Source organism: Geotrypetes seraphini, chromosome 14, assembly GCF_902459505.1.
Source record: "Geotrypetes seraphini chromosome 14, aGeoSer1.1, whole genome shotgun sequence".
Taxonomy (NCBI): Eukaryota; Metazoa; Chordata; class Amphibia; order Gymnophiona; family Dermophiidae; genus Geotrypetes; species Geotrypetes seraphini.
Window position 1 is genome coordinate 26201997 of NC_047097.1, and position 21763 is coordinate 26223759.

The window sequence follows — 21763 nt, forward strand, 5'->3', positions numbered from 1 at the left end:
ACCCTCGAGCCATGCGAGCTTTCACGTTGAGAGTTTTTCGGAACTTCTATTTATCCATATCAGCTCAAAACCTAGTTGACGAAAAATTCATCATTTAGTTCCTACTCCTTAGCTGAGGTTCGAACCCTTAGCCTCCAGTTACTAACCCGGCACTCAACCCTCGAGCCATCCGAGCTTTCACATTGAGAGCTTTTCGGAACTTCTATTTATCCATATCAGCTCAAAACCTAGTCGACGAAAAATTCATCATTTAGTTCCTACTCCTTAGCTGAGGTTCGAACCCTTAGCCTCCAGTTACTAACCCAGCACTCAACCCTCGAGCCATCCGAGCTTTCATATCGAGAGCTTTTCGGAACTTCTATTTATCCATATCAGCTCAAAACCTAGTCGACGAAAAATTCATCATTTAGATCCTTATCCTTAGATGAGACTCGAACCCTCAGCCTCCAGTTACTAACCCAGCACTCAACCCTCGAGCCATCCGAGATTTCACATTTAGAGCTTTTCGGAACTTCTATTTATCCATATCAGCTCAAAACCTAGTCGACGAAAAATTCATCATTTAGTTCCTACTCCTTAGCTGAGGTTCGAACCCTTAGCCTCCAGTTACTAACCCAGCACTCAACCCTCGAGCCATGCGAGCTTTCACATTGAGAGCTTTTCGGAACTTCTATTTATCCATATCAGCTCAAAACCTAGTCGACGAAAAATTCATCATTTAGATCCTACTCCTTAGATGAGACTCGAACCCTCAGCCTTCAGTTACTAACCCAGTACTCAACCCTCGAACCATCCGAGCTTTCACATTGAGAGCTTTTTCGGAACTTCTATTTATCCATATCAGCTCAAAACCTAGTCGATGAAAAATTCATCATTTAGATCCTACTCCTTAGATGAGACTCGAACCCTCAGCCTCCAGTTACTAACCCGGCAATCAACCCTAGAGCCATGCGAGCTTTCACAGTGAGAGCTTTTCGGAACTTCTATTTATCCATATCAGCTCAAAACCTAGTCGACGAAAAATTCATCATTTCGATCCTACTCCTTAGATGAGACTCGAACCCTCAGCCTCCAGTTACTAACCCAGCACTCAACCCTTGAGCCATCCGAGCTTTCATAGTGAGAGCTTTTCGGAACTTCTATTTATCCATATCAGCTCAAAACCTAGTCGACGAAAAATTCATCATTTAGATCTTACTCCTTAGATGAGACTCGAACCCTCAGTCTCCAGTTACTAACCCGGCACTCAACCCTAGAGCCATGCGAGCTTTTACAGTAAGAGCTTTTCGGAACTTCTATTTAGCCATATTTGCTCAAATCCTAGTCGTTGAAAAAAACGCACAACTTAGATCCTACTCCTTAGCTGAGGCTCAGACCCTCGACCCCCAGTTACTAACCCAGCACTCATCCCTCAAGCCAGCCAGGCTTTCACATCAGGAAGTTTTTGGAACTTCTATTTCATTGTGTCTAGGTGCAAATTCCTGGCGAAGGAAGAAACTATCACTTTCGATGGATTGGAGTGGTGTGAGACTGATGCCGGAAAGGTGGTTGAGGGATACGAGGATACCGGCGACCCAACCGTCGTGTGCTCGGTTGTAAACTTTTACTCCGAGAGTGTTGTAGAACAGATTTGTTTTGTGTAATTATGCTTTTGATTACGTTTATGATTATTTTTAGTTTGCAGAGTTGCGGGTTATGGCACGGTTTAGGTATTTAGGTTTGATTGTAGTGTTGTTTAATATAGGAACGTAAGAGCTGCCTTAGTGGGACAGACTCCTGTTTCTGCCGCCGGCCATCCCGGGTCCCGAGTACCTAGGTAGATCCCGAGGAGTGACATGGATTTTAGGCTGCTTTTCCTAGGATTTCCCCGAGCCGTCTCAGTAATTACCTATAGACTTCTCTTTGTCAATCGTATCGCTAAACTAATTTTTTCTTTCTTTTCGTCGGTTTAATTATCTCTGGAATATAGGAGTGGACTTTCTCGTATCTATATTCTTACCGTATATACTAGTCGCTTGTTATCACGCTCTCTGCGTCGATCTGTTTTTCCCTGTCCTCTTTTAGACAATCTCTGGACTTGCTGATGTGATCTCCTTTTACTGTGCTCCTAGAGCACTGTTCTTCAACCTTTTGACACCTATGGACCGGCGGAAATAAAAGAATTATTTTGTGGGCTAGTTTCCCGTAAACTATGATTTTCTTCTGTTGTATACTATCAATACCTAACTGTCTGTTTTTAAGATTGTTTTTTTGATGGACATTTAGTCTATTTCCTTCTTCATGGCTATGCAGATGTCCTTAAGCTCTCAGAGTATATTTATTTAGGGTTTCCCTTTCTGGAGTTCTATGTTAGCTTACAACTTACTTTGGTCTTCCCACATAAGATATCTCGGCTACAATGAAATATAATAGGGACGATCTTATATCTACTGCAAAATCATTATTGCGGTCTTGGCGTTCCCTTCGTCTCTCTCGGTGGGATCCCCGATTTATTCCCATATTCTGCCTTTATTTGCACAAATAAACCCCCACAACTTGCACTTAAGAAACTTACTTCCTGCCTGATTTCTTTACTTATCGTAAAGCTTTTATTATACAACAGGCTGGCCGACGGTTCTCTTCTTACTCAAACTACTGTCCGCTGTGGTTACAATTAGAATTGTCTTTACTTGATACTTCCGCATCGCTCGTGCCTCTACTAACCTCAGAAGCACCTCTTAGGAAAAATAATCCCCTTATAAGAACATAAGAAGTTGCCTCTGCTGGGTCAGACCCTTAGAGGTCCATCGCGCCCAGCAGTCCGCACCCGCGGCGGCCCATCAGGCCCATGACCTGTACGGTGATCATTGTCTGAACCCTTAAATCCCCTTGGTCTCTATCTAGACTCTCTCTATATCCCATCTCTACCTCTATCTGTATCCCTCAATCCCATCTTTCAGGAATTTATCCAATCCTTCTTTAAAACTCTGTTTATTGGATCTAGATAAACTTCTAGAATTTCTCTTTGGCATAATCCCCATCTATTGGGCTAAATGGGCCCGGATTAGAATTTGGTTTCTGGGTGATATCTTCAATTTAGCCCTAAAGCTCCTTTCCTTTGCCGAACTTCAAACTAAGTTCGCCCTACCGGATTCGGCTCTCTAGAGTGATTTTTTAAAAAATCAAATATCCTCCTTACTCTCACTGCAGATGCTCCTTCCCCGATCTCCTTGTTTTCATCGTTGTCGACAAGGGGACATGTAGTATCGAACATCTACAAATTGTTCGCTAACTCCCTCTTTAATACAGGTTATCTGTTGCTGGCTCAGAGAATAAATGCCCCTACTTACTATGCAAATAATCAGGTTTGAATCCTACCTAGGGGGAAGCCGCTGCTTGTCCTATATATTGGTAGTGAGGAATATTGCTACGCCTTGGGTTTTGGCCAGGTACTAGTGACCTGGATTGGCCACCGTGAGAACGGGCTACTGGGCTCGATGGACCGTTGGTCTGACCCGGTAAGGCTGTTCTTAATTGTCTTCCTTCTGAGACGGCTTGGTCCAAAACTCTTAGAACGATTCCTTCTGCCGACTCGTTACGATCTGTGTTTCTTCTGCATCGTAAAATGAACTGGACGCCTCAAAGACTGCATAAATGTTATTTGATTGTCCGTGCTTACAATCTTATCGGAATGACATTTGGTCTGCTGTATGTTCTATTTCTGATATACAATCAAATCTATCCGTTACTATAGTCATCCTTATATCGGAGGCTCCTTCTCTTAAGATTTCTGATACACATCACGCTCTATTTAATACACTCTTAGTTATTGCACTGCGACTAATCTTATCTCATTGGAAAGCCTTTGACTCACTAAATATCCACTTTGGTGGCAGTCAGTGCTTTTACAACATTGACGTGAAATGCTAATCTCTAAGTCCTTGCCTCTGCATACTAAAGTCGCTAGGAAATGGGCCATTATTGAGACTTACTTAAATTCTGTGTAGGGAAGTTCACAGGTTGCTGTGAAAACTATCTTTAACGCAGATCCTCTACAACGGTGCTCTGTCTCAAACTCAAACCTTTTGCGGGACCGTATTTTGGATTTGTAGGTACTTGGAGAGCCGCAGAAAAGAAATAGTTAATGTCTTATTAAAGAAACTAGTTTTTTTAGCCCGTTACATTAACAGGTGCTAGAATAGATGTGTAGACATTTAGCACAATGGGGGGGGGGGGGGAGGCTGAGGCGTTTCTTTCTTTCTTTCTCTCTCTCCCTGCCCTTTATTTATTTGTCTCTATCCCCCTGTCTGTGTGACTCTGTCTTTCTTTCTGTCTCTTCCAGTAGCCCTACTCCCTTCCTTTGACCTTCCCTCTGTCCAGCAGCACCCCTTTCCTGCTTCCCCTGTCCAGCAGTAGCCCTTATCCCTTCCTTTTCCCTCCCCACTCTTCAACAGCAGCATTTCTCTTCCCCCTCCCCCATTCCCTCTGTCTCCTCCCAAAAGGGTGCTGCAGCAGCATTCTTCCCCCTCCCCCCCCCTGGTCTCACACAATCATCAGCAGCGCACTATTCAGAACTCGCTGCTCCTGCTTGCTTCGGTGCTTCAGGGGGAAGCTTGAGAATGCTGCAAATTACCGCAGCCTACAGAAAGTATCGACGGTGCTGTAGCGTTACTTGCAGGCTGCCATTGGACTCTGCAGCACGTTCCCTCTGCTGAGGTCCTGCCCCTCCTCTGGATCGCTACAGCACCGGCGATCCTCTCTGCAGGCTGCGGTAATTAGCTGAAACTAAGACCGGGAGGCCAGGGGGGGGGGAAAGCTGGAGGATGCTGCAAAGAGTGGGCAGCACTAGTACAGACCACGGGCCGCAAAATAGTAAGTATGTTTATATAAATCGCTTTGATTGTAACCCAGCAAGGTGATGTATCAAATCACTCCCTTTGGCTTTTTTCTGTTTTTAGAAAGGAAAACTGATATGTTTAGGCCTTTCATTCCAAGGATGCTAATTACTGGGCCACTGTTTGGAGGTACCAGAGAGGTTGGGGGTCTCAGCTCTGTAGCAAAAACGGTCTCTTGGTTTATTTTTTTACAGAAGCTGTACTGCTTCTTTTTCCTAATCTTGCACAGGGTCTGTAATGGACCACCATAAGCCTGCTCGATGGCGAACCCATATACAGGCTATCAAAATCAAGAAACGCACCTGCTGCTAAGTTCCAACTGATTGCCATGGCAGTCCAGTCTGCTCTAGGGGGCAGTTGTTTGCCTGCTAGCAGAGTTAGGCCAACTCCCTGCTTCTTCTTGAGCTTCTCACCGCTGCCTTTTTTGAAACAAACTGTTCAGGATATCTGCCTTATTTCTGGATCAAGTTGCATAATTGTTTTTGGCTATGTGATGTGACTTTTAGACCAATGCTGACTTTCTTGCACTCAGCTCTCCCCTACCCGTTCCCTCTCTTGCCTCTGAAGTTGTGTGTATTTGTTTGGAATTTGCAAAGTTGTCATTTCTTTAATAAGACATTAACTATTTTTTCCTGCGGTCCTCCAAATACCTACAAATCCAAAATGTGGCCCTGCAAAGGGTATGAGTTTGAGACCGCTGCGCTAAGGCCAGTACTGAGCAGACTTGGCGTAGATTGCAATTCAGTTTAGAATGGGCGTGGGGGAGGGGGGTCCTAGGTCAATGCAGCACAACAGTGTCAGTGCGATGAATCCCATTCAGCGTTTGTGGGGGGTGATGCCTCTCCTACCCTCCCTTGTGTTGCCCCCTGGAGCAGCAGGATGAGGCCAGGAAGCGGGTGGTTGGCAGGGAGCTCAGGCCTGGGGGGAGGGAGGAGCTGCCACCAGAGCTTTTAGCTGCTAATCGAAAGTATTGCTGCCAGAAGCCCAGCCTCCCTGCAATAAAACAGCCATGATGAATCGTCCCATTCCAGTGCTTGGGACGGCTTCAGGAGCCCTAGCAATTTAGAACATGAGGTCGGTGCTGGGCACAATTTCACAGTCTGAATCCCACAAAACTTTGAGATGGTTTGGATAAGTGAAGTGAGTTTATTTATCTAAAATATTTATTATCTGTCTAAATCCTAGACGGCTTGCTTCAGAAACTTTTCAAATTCAACCTTACCCTCCTTACTGGGGTGCATAACCAGCCACAAGTTATTTGCAAACTTATGACGTTTCTTGTATCTAAATGTCATCCTACAACCTTCACTGCCATACTCAAGATGTACCACATGTTCAATCCATACCAATAGAAAATGATTTCTAGGACCAAAAAGCGGGAGACAGACTGAATTCTTGCATGTGATCTATTTCTCTTTCCTCTTGCCACTTTCATGTGAGAACAGAGAGTCATCCTATGAGACGGGAGGGAATTCTACAGATTACAAGAGCCAAAAAAGGACTCAGCAGAAGAGGACAACAGTGCCCGGTACAAACAGGGGATGGGTGGATTAGGTGCCACTCCCCCCTCACCCATTGTACAAGACAGAAACCAGTTCATTCTACTGGTTTTTCAAAAAGGAAAAAAAAAAATACCTGACAGATATGTGGAAGTACTCTCAAATTGAAATGTATTACCACCCCCCATCTGTATAGCACATTCCTTGGTTCCTCCTCTGTGGTCCACTTACACATCCTATGATGTATATTAGAAAACACAATTGTCATTTATTCACTACATTCAAGTCTCTGTAAGAGGTGTATTTTAGAAGGATTTGGCAACAGAAACGCATCATAGATAAATATACAGTATATATATGTATTTTTATATATATATATATATATTAAAATATACAATTATAAATACCAACAGGTCTCTTAATATAGGTTCACAGTAACATTGGAATTCAAGGAAAATAAGGTAACATTAGAGTCCTTGCCCTGGGGCTGAGATAGGATAGAGGTAGAGTGCCCTTGAACATTAGATACTGTTGCATATCACCACCTTTCTCTCTGCAACCCCTGTGGGGGTGAGAAGGGGGATAGTAAACAAAGCGGAAGAAAAAGGAACAAAGAATAGTCAGGAGCTCAGTTTGCTTGCCTAACGCCTGCACTTCAGTTGCCTCCCTTAAGTTTCTTTTGATGCGTCTACCATGCGGCCTGCAAAGAATCAGGTGACTAGTCCTCCAAGAATTTGGTCACCAGTACTGGCGCAACTGGATGCCAGTTGTCATTTGCAGCAGACATGGAAGTTTGTCACTAGTGGATGGCGCTCGGCTAGCGGCTAAACTGTTGAAAAGCCCAAAGGCGTCTAAATTTCTCACTTGGTTGATGTGTTAATTGCTCAAAAAAAGTGTTTCTCAACTTAGTCCCGCTGGACTCCTAGAACACCAAGTACATATTTTTCCTGTATCAACCCCACCCAAAGTACACAAACATATTTTGAGCACATTGATCATAGATACAGGACCCCCAAGACCAGACTTGGCACACATTGGAACAATGGAACTTCATAAAGCTAAACTACATAAAGTCCCTGGTTTATCTTCTCTGGCTTTTAACAGAGCTTACCAATTAATTCTCATGCCCTGAGAGAATTCCTGCTCTTCTCCTGTTTCCAGTGACCACAGCACAAAACACATATTTTCCCAGATCAAAATGTTATCCTGCGTTTGTAGTCTGTGGCATATCCAATTGTGAATTTATATAGCCACTCATAAACCTTCTCCTCATTCTTGGATTAAGTCCTTATCAATAAATCCCTAACCAGTAAAATCTTGAGCCATGGTAAGAAAGTGTAGTGGGTAGCTTTTTTTGTTGTTAAAATTTCATGCTTGCCCATTCCACCAGATACCTGTCCATTTTTTTAATAGGCTGCCCCTTCCTCCCCACGGTTCATTTAGGCCAAGAACCACATCAGTCCCCCCCTTTGGATCCTGGTTTGACTACTCAAAGCAGGGTTCACACCTAGGCCTTCAGTGATCTTACCTTGCTCCACTCTGGGGTTGTGTTGGGCATCACCTATCCTATGGATCAGTATAAGGTTGGGAAACACTTTCTGCAAACATGTTCTTCAAATGCCAATTAGACAGGACAAACTACAACACACAACCAGAAAGACAAATGCCAGGCGTAGTAAAATACCCACTGGTCCTTTTTCCCATGATAGATTAGGCATCCATGCAGTTAGCCAATTAAACCAGTCTTTATCCTCTACCTTAAATTGTTCCCAGTTCTGCAACGCTTTGGTCAAAGATGTTATATGTGCTTGTTGGTCAGAGAAGGCATTAGGAATATAAGTACAACACTCCTGCCCAATGATGGCACACGTACCCGCCTTAGGCCGTAAGAAGATAGTCAAGTGCCATCCGATTTTGGACGGCTACAATACGTGTTACTCAATCTCTGATGAAAGCAATAGAGTAACTGCTGTTGTTTCATTACCCATAGTTTCAATAAGGGTGGATAACTGTCTTATAATTTGGATTAATCTACCTACTCCATAAGGATCATACCGAACCATTCCCCTTCAGAAAGGGTAGAAGGTAATTCAGAAAGGATTCGCACAGGGGGTAATAGAAACACGATGTAACAGGTCCCTGACTTTAACTTAACCATTTCAAGATGTTGCCTCTGGAATTTAAAAACCTAAAGTTTTTATAATAATTTTATATGCACATTTCCTATGTAAAGACACATAATCAAACACACAGTCTGGGGCCCCAAACACACCACACTCATATCTATCACATATACAATAAGTACGATTAAGGTACATATATTAAAAAATGTGAAACCCTATATCTCCCCAAGCCAAACTGTGAGGTCTGGCATGAATTAGCTTGCACTAGTCTACGCAGCGAACAGATGTAAAATGTATACATAAGGTAAATATATGATCTATTTAGTTTCCCTAAGTCCAGTTTAACCGGCAAATTGCATAAAGAGTACCCATGGTACGCTTGCTTTCTCAGCTGAGAAATCCTATCCACTGTCCTAGGTAAAGCCTTCTCCAAGTAATTTATGTGAATTTGCTGGCCAAGTAAACCTATACAGGAAATTTCCCCAATTCCTGCCTAAGGTGCCTGGTGTACCAACAGTGTCTGTTCTACCTTCAAGACACAATAGCCAAAGGTCAAGTACCAGAAGAGCAGAACAGAGACTAAATTTGCAGTTTGGGTTTTATTTTGTTTGTTTTTTTTTTTTTAATCGATAGACATACTCTGGACACACTGGCACTCTTGGGGTATAAAGGTCAGGAAAATGCAAAGAAAGACAGTATCACTAATAGAAAAGATTAAAACTCAGATATGTAAGGCGCATCAAAAGCCCTAGATATCCTCAATATTACTAAACTTAGAATAGTTCCCTATAACCAGAAGTATCGGGCATAGTAACCTAGAATTGAATGTACTAAGGTGTAGCATAAATGCAAAGTGTAAACCCTAAGAAACCCAAATATATGCATAAAGGTGATGCGAGCAATGAATGCACACAAGACATATTTTTTTCTTCTCTGAGTGCGATACAAGAACCAAGTTCTCAAAATAAAAGTAAATCGTTAAAACAACTCATGTGTCAGAAAATAATAAAAATGTAAAGCACTGCCACATGTACGACAGGCCTATAACCTACTATATAGCTGTCACAGTACATAAAAATACAGGATAAACAAATAGTTATTTTCAGAGAACAATGCATGAGACAATGATAAAGAAAATACATCAGCTAACAAGATATCATAATAGGCCTATTGGATTATGCCAGAAAGCATAATTTAAGTTCAGAAGTATAATTCAAAGAGGGTAAATGAAGGTATAATGGCAATATATAGAGGATCCTTTGAAGATCTGCAGTGCTACTATAAATAGCTTGCATGGTGTAGGTGTATTTTTTGGGAGAAAAGCAATCATAAATCAAGTGTTTCTAAACCATAATACAGGTTTGTTAAATTATGTAAAAAAAAAAAGGAAAAGCACAACAGTTGCACAATTATGAGAAAAATGTGAAAATCCAGATAACGTTAACACCTAAAGAAAGTAAAATCTCTTAACAATAATGCATCATAAAACATATGACAACCATTGACAATATGAAACCAATGAAAATGTAAAGGAAGGTGTGGACTGGCTGGTAACTTGTGCAAACTCTTCTGACGGTAGATTCGCAAAAGTTTCTCTGCTTCTCAAATTCTCAACCGTAGGAGTGAGCATGATCAAAATTAGGAGTAAACCAAAGTTATCATCTTGACGTCTTGTGAAGCTTTAAAGGTATGTATGTGTCCTTTTGATTGGAGTCATAAAAGGTCAGAGAAATATGACTGTCCATAGATTTCATGTATGCAGTCTGGATCGGTCCCCTGTCTGATTGCCTGATGCAATCTGCAGTCCTCAGCTTCTACCATCTACAACATAATCAGAAGCAAAACCACATTAATACAATTTCCAAGTGACCAAAAGGCAAGGGGCTTCCATCTTCCAGGGGTAATTTAAAATGGAGTCATAGTAATTCTAGGTAATACAGCTGGCACATATTGGTGTCTGATGTTCAGACTCCAATGGTATAAGGTTTATACTAAGCCAGCATTTTTCTTTATTAATCAGTAGTTTGCTCTTCTATCAAATTATCAAAATAAAATTAATATTTTGTGCCCAATCAATGAGGAATCTATTAATTCCTGTAGTAGCATAATTCAGAAATAGCTTACCTTATCTGTAGTTATCTCTGAAGGCATTCCATATCTGGGGACAGTTCATTCAGTGGCATTGTAATCACTTACCCACGTGTTTCTGTAATAATTGTAAATTCACAAATAAAAAACGTGAAATACCACAACTATTAAATTGCAAATTCATTAATATCTAAAGGAGAAAATTAAACTTTCCATTTGAATGAACTACTGTCACTGTAGAAGGTTCCTATCCTAAAGAGCTTACCTGTCAAAAGATAAGTTTAACCTAACACTCTGCTCAGTGTCAGCCCTGCCGTACAGTTGATAATTGTCAAGAAAAGCCTATGGAAGATTACATCCATCTTGGACATACCTAGATTACATCTAAGTTATCAGTATTTAAGAGTAACAAACAAAGGACCTCGGCAGAAGCCTAAGGGTCAGCAGACATGATAAGATGTGCTAAGGTCGGGTGGTTAGAGAAGAAAATGACCCCAGCTACATTGTCAGAGTGAATCTAGAAATTTAACAGTAACTCCAATTTATGAGGGACAATTCACATACCACATCTTATTTACCAGTATTTCAACCAATTTACAGAAAGATATGGGTACATAACATCTATTGTTTATTTTCTAAATCAAGTCTCAAATTTATAAATATAAGAGATTATAAAGATAAGAGGTTAAAATCCTTAGTCTCTCTCTAGAGCAGGGGTGTCAAACTCAATCACATAAGGGGCCAAAATCTAAAACTCAGGCTAAATCGCGGGCCAAATTTTTAAAATTAAGATACTTAGTCATAGTAGAAATATTGATCCTTCCTCACCCTTAGACACCAGTGGCACTGTCAGGCACTTGTGTAGAGCGCCCTGCTCCAACCTAGCTTTTACACTGGGACTGGGTCCTTCTGCCTGTAAACAGGTACTGAGGCAGCATGGTGAGGAGCTTGGAGCGCTGCTGGAAGTAGGGCACTGCGTCCAGGCGTTTGGAGCGCCACTGGGACCAGGGCTGCACAGTCAGGCACTTAGATGCGGCACAGTCACCACAGGCCAAATAAAACGGCCAGGAAGGCCTGATTCAGCCCCCGGATCTTGCGTTTGACACGTGTACTCTAGAGCTTTTGACCATCTCCTCCTTCGCTAAATTCTCTTCAGACCCATCCATCGGTCACACCCAAGAAAAACTCACATTCATGCAGGTAGACAGTCCTTGCTCTCTCACACACAGAAGCAGTCTCTAAATCCACTCTGTATTCATAAAACTCTGCATATTTCTGATGCATTTTTTCTTATAAGCATGGTATCTCTGTTGGAATAAATCTTTTTCTGCAAAAAATATTCTTTCACTGTTAGCTACCATTGACACTGTTTTCACTTCCAAACAAAGACACACCAAGTACCTTCAACAAATCTTTCATATGAACCTTCTCCTCATCTTCTGCCCGATTCCCACTAAAATATCCCTTACAATCAGGTCATAATTCATACGCACATACCTTCGTGACACATGTCTCACAAAACTTTCTGTTTTTTAAACGACTCCTGCTTTCCCATACGTGTACATTCTTTATAAGCGTCCTTACCTGAAAAGCAGGCATTTTCCCACGTCCTGCTCTGAACGGCCAGAAGAACATCATCTCATATCTTTCCTTCATCTTATGCTTCTGCACAATCACCATCGAACAATTTCTAACTCCTGTAGGGTGAACACATCTAGCAGTTCATATCTTTCTTTAACTTTACAGGTATAATCCCTCATTCTCTTACTGTAAAAAATCAACCTCATGTAACATTAAACTCTGTTTCCTATAAAGTCATACAAATTTTGTTCTTATATTTCACCTATCATATTAGGATCTTAATTTCCCAGTATTCAATCTATTGCCTCTTTCTCTCTCCTTAAACTACACGGTCTATTCTTTTCTACAACTTGCCTGCATTCTCTCATTAAAAAATTCACATCATGCACAAATCAACTTCCCTTTCCTTTCTGTGCTATTTTTTATATAATTCTCCATTCTGTTCCCCTCTTCCACCTCTGCTAATCCACAGAAGTAAAATAAAACTTAATCATATAACGCTTATTTAATTCTTTTTCCAAATGCCCTCTATTATTTATCAATATATCAATTTTTTTTTTCTATATTAGGGGTTTGTTTTTTCCTTCTCACTGAAAGAAAGATAAAGGTACTTCTCATTAAATAAATGCAAAAATCAGAAACAAATTTAAAATTAGTAATGGCAACTCCTTTTCTAAAAAAACTACGATGCTGAATCAATCTTAAAATCTACCTGTGTTATCTAATTAGGGTAACTATTTGCATATAACAAACAAAAGTTCTGTTTAACATTACATAGTAACTATGACATTTATCCATCTGGGAGGGAGGGGAGGGACATTTCAAAACAGAAAATCTTTATGTACAGTGGTGGATTGGAAAAGTTTGCTAAGGGGAAGGAAAGAAACAGATCTACTAGTGCCCTGCCCAGCTGGTCCGTGTCATTAAGGAAACCAAAGCGGCCAGTCAACATTGCAAAACCTTCCAGAGGCGATACAGCAATGGTAAAATTAAAAATCATCGGTTATCGGTAGCTGCTGTTGGCTTTTGTTCTTTGCTCTATATTGTACTTCTCACATCGCTCTTCCTCGCAAGCCAGTGGACATCGTCTCCATAATCTTCTGAAAGGAATGGGAGAAGTCCTCCTTCCCCTATTTCTTTGCTCATCATTCTGTAACAGGTTTTCCAAGGGGTTCACACCCATGCCAGTCTTCGAATTAAGGTGTAATTCCGAGGGTTGGCCACAAGGCACAGGCCTTGGACAAGTCAATACTCAAGTTTTTACAGCAAATAGTAGTAGCGGGGGATCAGTCCAGTCAGACTGTCCTACATCTAAATGTAGGTTAATCACTTCCACAGAGCTATTGCTCCCAGTGGGAGGAGTCAGGCTTCCTCCAGGAACCAGGTTCAGAGGGTACACTCCGAGTTGTTATTTTCACCAATGAAGTGAACAAACTTTCATTAAAGTGCAGTGTAAGGCCTAGCTTTTAACACCCAAGGGGGAAGGGGAACTTCAGATCCCTTTGCCTCCGCATGTCTCTGGCTCCCGCCTGCTGGATTGATGTGCTGCAGTCCCAAAGCTGTGCGTTTCAAATCATCATGCAAGAAATGACAGCACAGCTCTCGTCAATTTGATACACACAAAATTTGGCAGGAAGTGTGTGTGTGTAAAAAAAACCCAAACCCATACGATTCAGAGAATGCAGGTTGAGGGGAAGGTATTGCCTAGTCTTTGGTCAATAGATAGGATCTCTTAAAAGGACTTCCCTCCATGTTGTACGTTGGCACTTTTAAAAGAGAAAAGGAGCTAAGTTAAAAACACCCTGGTGCCGCTTCCATCCAAGCAGTACTACTAAATCTACATGCTGTTCTCGAGAAGTTAAAACTTGATTTAAAAAAAGTGACATTAAAGAAAATTATAATCCAAAATGTGTGTTCTAAAAAGAACACAATAAAGAGGTATTCCACTGAGTAGGAGGTTGAAATATGAATGGTCAGAACCGTAGCTAGCAGGCTTTGGCCTGGATGTTCTTAAGTGGACAGACACATTTTTCTTCTCACTGTTGATCTTCAGAAAGCATCCACTCCATCTTAGCCTTCCACGCCACGTTTCCTGCAGAGCTCTGAACATCCCACACTGGGGAGAGTCTATTTCCTCACACGTGAAAAAAAGAACGCAGCTCAGTCTTCCTTAGCTAGGTTGACCCTGCAATATCTGAAAATGTGACCAGTGCAAATTTAGATAGAACAGAAGAAATGGATTTTTCCACTGGGGAGGGGGGCCGAGAGAAGCGCTCACTTTTCCAGTAATGTCCTGGTTGGGCGGATTTGGGTTAGGGGGAATAAGGGAAGCAGGAGCCTGGCCAGGAATCCACAGAAGCAATTTTTCTCAGCCCATTCTGGATTCGGTTCTCCAGTCTCCTAATTATCAGGTCTGCTTCAAAGCTTGTGTGCCAAAATAAAAAAACAGTAGCGATAAATAACATTTGAAATAAAACACAACATGAAAAAACAAATTTCCATTTGGATTTCTAATGATGGCACAGGATGGGGTTTTGGGTAACGAGGGCAGGAAGTAACTGACAGACTTGGAGACTATGGCCAGGATTCACTAAGCAAACCGATCGTGTACCGATCGGTTTGCGAGCCCTTAGCGAGCAGATTTCCCTCCGGCCCGATTGACTAAAGTGTTTAGTGATCCCCTCCCGATCCATGCATGCGAATTTGGGAGGGCAGCGAATCACTAAACACTTTAGCTAACACCGATTGGGCTTGCCCATCAGGAAAGAAGCGACTGCTGAAGTCAAGTCGCTTCTAACCTGGCCGACTCTCCTGCCCTTTAAAACCACGGGCTCGCAATGCTTTTTAGCAGAGCAAGCCCGCGGTTTTAAGTCCACCGCCGCCATCGGGTCCAACATTGCCCACCCGGTCCCTGCATATAAGGCCGGCCGGGCCCACCCCTCCCTGTACTCTTTAAAATTATGGCAAGAGGGTTCCCGCATATCTACAACTACTAACCCCCCCTCCTAACAAATACCCCTAACCCCTCCTCCCTCCCCCAACCCCCAAAAAAATTTGCCCCGCAGCCAGGTCGAAAATAATTATAGCAGGAGGGTTCCCACTCCCTCCTGCCATCGGTCCCACCCAAAAACTACGGTAACGGCAGGAGGGATGCCAATTCCCTGATGCCATCCCCCTCAGATACCCCCTCCCCATCCCCGGTCCCCTCCCCACACCACCCCTCCCCATACCTTTAACGGAGCAGGAGGGGTGCTCAATCCCTCCTACTCCAATGCCTCCCGCGATGAATCTGAGGCCTTAGGCCACGCCCCGGTGCATTATGTGATGCATGGGGTGGAGCCTAAGGCCCTGATTGGTTGAGGCGCCTCGGGCAGGAGAGCAACTCATCATCCGAAGAGTGTAGGGAGTTCTCGTTCTCCTCCCCCATCATGTGGTTCACAATGTGAATGTTGACAAATACCCTAGGACCTTCGTATGGATTCTGCCCTTTCAGGAGCCTGATCTAAGGGAAGAAAAGACAGGGAGACATGAGTTAATGTGAATCAATGTTTTATGTAAACCGTGTGAAATGCATGCACTAAGTGAAAAGGTTTCCGAGCCTGCTTAAAGATGGAAACTTATTACCAAAAAGCACAGTTACTTACCATCGACAGATGTTATCCAGGGACAGCAGGCAGATATTCTTACGTATGGGTGACTTCACCGACGGAGTCCCAGTATGGACCACTTTAAAAGTGCATCGCCACTTTAAGTCTTTAGAAAGTTCACGATAGCCCGAACTGCGCATGCGCGAGTGCCTTCCCGCCCGACGTAGGGCGCGCGGTCCCTCAGTTTCTTAGTTTCCGCGGAGCTAAGATGCGTTTTTTGAACGGCCGTTGAAATCTTTTTTCCACTGTCTTCCCGCTCACGCGGATCTCTTACTTTTTAGTCAGTTTTTGTTTAATTTCATTTGTTTATTCTTTTTTCTAAAAAAGAATAGTAGTAAAAAATTTTAATTTTTTCTCTTTCGTGGGTTCGGCCCTGTTCCACCTCCACAGCCTCGGATTTTGATTTCGCCGAGGCCACGTTCCCTTCAATGTCCCATCCGCAAACAAGTTTTAAAAAGTGCGGACGCTGTGGTCGCCCCATTTCTATCACTGATCCGCACCGCTGGAGTCTCCAGTGCTTGGGGCCTGAGCACCGCTCAGAGACTTGTTCCCGCTGTGCGTCGCTTCAGAAGAGGACACTTAAGAATCGCCTCATCCAGCAGTGACTCCTTTTCGGCGCCGGCATGGAAGAAGAATTGACATTAGTCTCAGTGCCAACGGCGCCGTCTAAGTCGACACCGCAACTATCGACATCGGGAGAGCCATCATTGGTGTTGCATGCAATGGGTAAGCAGCGAAGAAGTCTCAGATTCTAGATTGTAGCACAAACAAAAATGTTTTTGATACAAATTCCACACTTCAAAATAGCAAATTATGTCCAAAGTGGAATGCAAAATTAAGACTATATATTCAGTTCTTGAAGAAAGATAATTTCTTCTAAATTGGTTGCCTTATACTTTAAGTCACCAGTTCTTTTCAAAGAGGAAGGAGAAAAGACCTCAGACAGGTTTTTTATTCCATAGAAATCAACTGAATAAAACCATATTGTAATCATTGGTCTTCCTCCTCCTCCTATACTTTTCTAATGTGCAAAATACAGCAATCCCTAAAATTACTTTATTAAATATATTTGATATATGTGATCCTTGAAAGATGTGGTGACTTAATATTAAAAGTATAAGGCAACCAATTTAGAAACAATTATCTTTCTTCAAGAACTGAATATATAGTCTTAATTTTGCATTCCACTTTGAACATAATTTACTCAGATTATGAGATTTGGAGATGAAGCTGGGAGAAGTATGTTTGGCTGCAGTCTGGACGCCAAGTAACCACCTTCTAGCTCGAAACAAACCAAATGGCTGTTGGGCCCAAATGAATCAAAAAGCCATTTATTTGTTTGGAAACTCTTTACGGTCTACTTTTTTCCCTTTGTCAACATGAGACCTTTGGGAGTAGAGGCTAAAGATGGAGGTGTCCACTGGACCATTATTTGGTCCTTAATCAAGGGACACATACTATGTGGGTCTAATGAGCTCCTCTGGGTCTAATGAGCTCCTCTGGGGTTATATCTCTCACCTTCTGTTGTCTAGAGCAGTGGTATTCAACCCAGTCCTCAGGGACCATCCGGCTAATCGGGTTTTCAGGATATTCACAATGAATATGGATGACAGAGACTTTGAAAACCCGACTGGCCAGGTGGTCCCTGAAAACTGGGTTGAATATCACTGTTCTAGAGGACAATTATTCAATAGCTTGGAGTTTGCTTGGATAGCTCCCATAGCTTCAACTGTAAATCTCCAGCCTCTGCTCAGTAGGGTCACAGATTCATCCCCAGTGAGCCTGACAGCTGGACAGAGCGGAGTCGACTTGGAAGAATCGAGGCCGAAGGTGGTTACTTGGCCTACCAGACTGCAGCCAAATACACTTCTTCCAGCCACACCTCCAAATCTCATAATCGATGTCATCAAGAATCTTAGACCAGCCCTTTTTCTTTGCCCTCTTGGATTTCACAGCGAGAAGCTTGTGTTAGGAAGGTATATGCTTTTGAGATGTAACGGTTCGTGAATCTTTAATATGGCGGAAATGGTGTTCCAAACCTCTTCCCTTTTAAAGTTTTTTTAATCTCGATGTATTTTTGCCACCTCTTGCACCTTCTGTCCCTATGTTGTCAGTCTTATGTCTTGTTACTTCCCCCCCTCACTGAATTATATGATGGGGTTTTCTTTTTCTAGATTCCCTTTTTAATATCTGTTTTTAAATGCATTTTATTGACTGTAAACCATCAAGATACATTTTAATGGATGATATATCAAGAAATTAATAAACTTGGAAACAAGAAATTCATAATAATAAACTTGGACATAACATAACATAAAAATGCATTTCAATACTGCAGTATCATTAAGTTCTATGCAGTTTACAAAACAGAATGAAAATCTGCCCATATACAGTTGAATATAATACATTAATTTCCTAAAAATCTTGCAAACAAATACCTTTTCAATTGTCTCCTAAAATGCTGATAAGAACAAGAAGTCGCTATTAGAGAGTTCAAATCTTTATCCCGTAAATTGCAGCGATCCTTTCTCTGGTTGTTGCTCCCGGGGCCAATTTGGTACTTTTTACATTTCTTTCTTACCTTGATTTCTTGTACTTCTCTCATTCCCTTCATGGAGTCCATCCCAGTTATCTGGGATCAGCATTTTTCTCATACCTTTCACAGGTATTGATCCCTTGTCTCCTTACTAATAGGGTCTCAGTCCACAAGCCCCCCCCCCCTCACCTCTCTCTCCCTCTTAATTCTGATCTTTCTGCTCGGACATTGTCTTCTGCTATTTCCTCTCCACTACCCTCTCCCTTTTTCCTTCTTACTGTTTCATCTCAAATCTCTTCAATTTAAAGTCTCCTCTAGTCTTGGACATTCTTCACTGGAAACCTCACTTACTTCTCTTTCTCATCGAAACCTGGTTCCGGGAAGGGGAAGAACCTTTTCTAACACAATGTTTCTCTCAGAATTATCAAGCATTCTCTTCTCCTACGTCTTATAATTCCAAGGGAGGGGGAGGAGAGGAGGGGAAGAGGATTAGCCATGTTGGCATCTTCTGATATCTCCATCGTCCAAATAAATATCACCTTATCACCTACCCACCTTTTACTGAAGCCATGCTATTTGTATTCCTCTCTGCCTTGTTGCATATCCTCTTGATTTACTTACCCCCTAATCCTTCCACTTCAGCCCACGATTCCTCGCTGCCACACTCTCCTTTCCTTGAATAGTTATTTGTTAGAGATAGATAATAATAATAATAACTTTATTTTTGTATACCGCCATACCCAGAAGAGTTCTAGGCGGTTCACATCAATTAAACAGAGTTACAAGTGGTTTACATCAATTGAGCATGGTTACAAGCGGTTCAATATCAAATTGATCAAAGTTGCCGGGGGGGGGGGGGGCGGTGAGGGAGAAGAGGTAGAGGGGAGAGGGGCTATTTAGTTAGGAAGGGGCTATTTAGTTAGGAAGGGGCATTAGGATCCTGGTCTTGGAAGAGGCGGGTTTTGAGTAGTTTTCTAAAGCCGAGGTAGTTGGGGGCCTTGAGGGCCATTTGGGATAACCATGGGTTTAGCTTGGTAGCTTGGAAGGCAAAGGTTTTGTCGAGGAATTTTTTAGAGTGGCAGAGTTTTAGGGAGGGGTAGGCGAAGAGTTGGATTCTCTGGGAGTCCTTGGTGCTGTGATTCAGGGTGAAGTGAGGGATGATGTAGCTTGGGGATAAACCAAATATTGTTTTATAGATGAGAAACGTGCATGGATAAAGAAACAAATAAAATTAATTCCTCGGAGCTAGAAGCTGACTAATTATTCTTGGTGGGTGTGGCACAGCCTCCATATGATGTCAACATATAATGCTCGTTGAAAATCCTATTATAAGCTCACATATATACCCTCCAATGATAATCTGTGTACTGACCCTACTATATGGCCAAAACCCAAGGTGTAGCAATATTCCATGCTACCAATACAGCGCAAGCAGTGGCTTTGCCCATGTCTTTCTCAATAACAGACTATGGACTTTTCCTCCAGGAACTTGTCCAAACCTTTCATAAAACCAGCTACGCTATCCGCTCTTAACACATCTTCTGGCAATGCGTTCCAGAGCTTAACTATTCTCTGAGATAAAAAAATTTCCTCCTATTGGTTTTAAAAAGTACTTCCGTGTAACTTCATCGAGTGTCCCCTAGCCTTTTGTCATTTTTGATGGAGCGAAAAATCGATTCACTTTGTACCCATTCTACACCACTCCAGGAGTTAGATAGAAATAAAGGTGGTTAAGAAAAATTTGCCCATGTGTCACATTGCATAACTGTGTGTTTAGGGGGTTCCTAAGGAGGTCTTCAGCTACTCTAGCTCATATATTTTATGATAGACAAGAACCATCTGCAGCTATTTGGCAGACTACACAGAACACTTGTAGGGAGGGAGAAGCACGACACCATTCTGCTGACTCAGTTCTAAAAAACATGGTTGCGATTTAAGGATCCGATTTACAAAAAAAAACAAACCATTGTAGCACTTGAATTCCAGTGAGTAATAGCATGTCATAGGCTTGGAAAACTGTGTTTATCAGCTCCCTACTAGCATGACAAAGCTATGCAAATCACAGAGTCTAGACGAGATATTTTTATCATTAAGCACAGGGTAATTATTTCAGTTTATTCATTAGAACAGAATAATATCCAAGAAAAGCAATTAAACTAATCAAGTGGTTCTGTCTAGGTTCTGTACGATATCTTTAGCCTCAAATCACATAAGAATAGCCTTACTGGGTCAGACCAATGGTTCATCAAGCCCAGTTGCTCGTTCTCACGGTGGCCAATCCAGGTCACTAGCATCTGTCCAAAACCCAAGGAGTACCAATATTCCATGCCACCGATTCAGGGCAAACAGTGGCTTGACTATGGTCAAACCTCTCTTAAAACCAGCTATGCTATCTGCTCTTACTTTTCAAGGACAAACACATGCATTCGGTAGCACATGTGATAAGAATATGCTATTTACAGGCATTCCATGAACTGGCTGCCCGCATCGGTGTTGGCTTTCTCTGACATCACTTCTGGGAAGTGACATCAGAGGGAGAGCCAACATGACGCGGGCAGCAAGTTCTTGATGCTGCACGCAGCAGGAAAATTGAAGAGGTACGGGAGAAGGGAAGAGGCGCGCATATGCTATATCTTTTTTGAGATATGGCACACAGTATTCGAGGTGCGGCTGTACCATGGAGCAATCCAAGGGCATTATAACATTTTCCATTCCTTTCCTGATCATTCCTAACCTTCTATTTGCTTTCTGAGCCGCCACCGCCACACACTGAGCTGAGGGTTTCAACATCTCCTCAACAATGACACCTAGATCCTTTTTCCTGGGCAGTGACTCCTAGCACAGAACCCAGCATCACATAGCTAAAGTTCGGGTTCCTCTTTCCCACATGCATCGTTTCAGTAAGGCAAATGCATCCATTGTGACATCACCGATGAGGTTGGCTCTTAGGCACCGGAGGAATGAGGCATTATGACATCACAATACGAGGGGCCGCTGAAAAGTTCTCAGCCCAACCAAGAGAACGATGTGAAGCCATGAAACTTACAGATTATTTAACAGTTTTCTCAACATTTTTTTTATCATTGAAACAAAAAGTGTCCAGAAAAGTGTGGAATAACTTGTAGGTTTCATGGCTTCACATTGTTCTCTTCTTGGTTGGGCCGAGAACTTTTCAGCAGCCCCTCATACTGTGCTGCTACCCTATCACACTGAAAGATTCCCAATCGCCAAGTCAGCTTCTCAAATTGCTGATGCAGCATCTCTTGCATCATTTCCCTGAGTAACCCCGGAAACTGTATACACGCAGAATGAAGTAATAAGCAGAAATTAATACTTGCCCATTTTCAAAGTCTGCTGTTCTGTAACTTGGGAGGGCTGCTGCCTCCTCTTGGCTTTATTTACATTCTCCGACAAC

At 42.3% G+C, this 21763-nt stretch overlaps 1 long non-coding RNA gene across 1 annotated transcript; it reads right to left on the reverse strand.

Annotated features, from left to right (window-relative positions):
* Positions 1 to 9518: 9518 nt before the first annotated feature.
* On the reverse strand, positions 9519 to 12941 carry LOC117348286. The gene is made up of 3 exons (XR_004536945.1): positions 12169 to 12941; positions 10621 to 10702; positions 9519 to 10317 (listed from the first exon to the last, which is right to left on the reverse strand). It is a non-coding gene; the product is annotated as an uncharacterized LOC117348286 (long non-coding RNA).
* Between the last annotated feature and the right edge of the window lie 8822 nt (positions 12942 to 21763).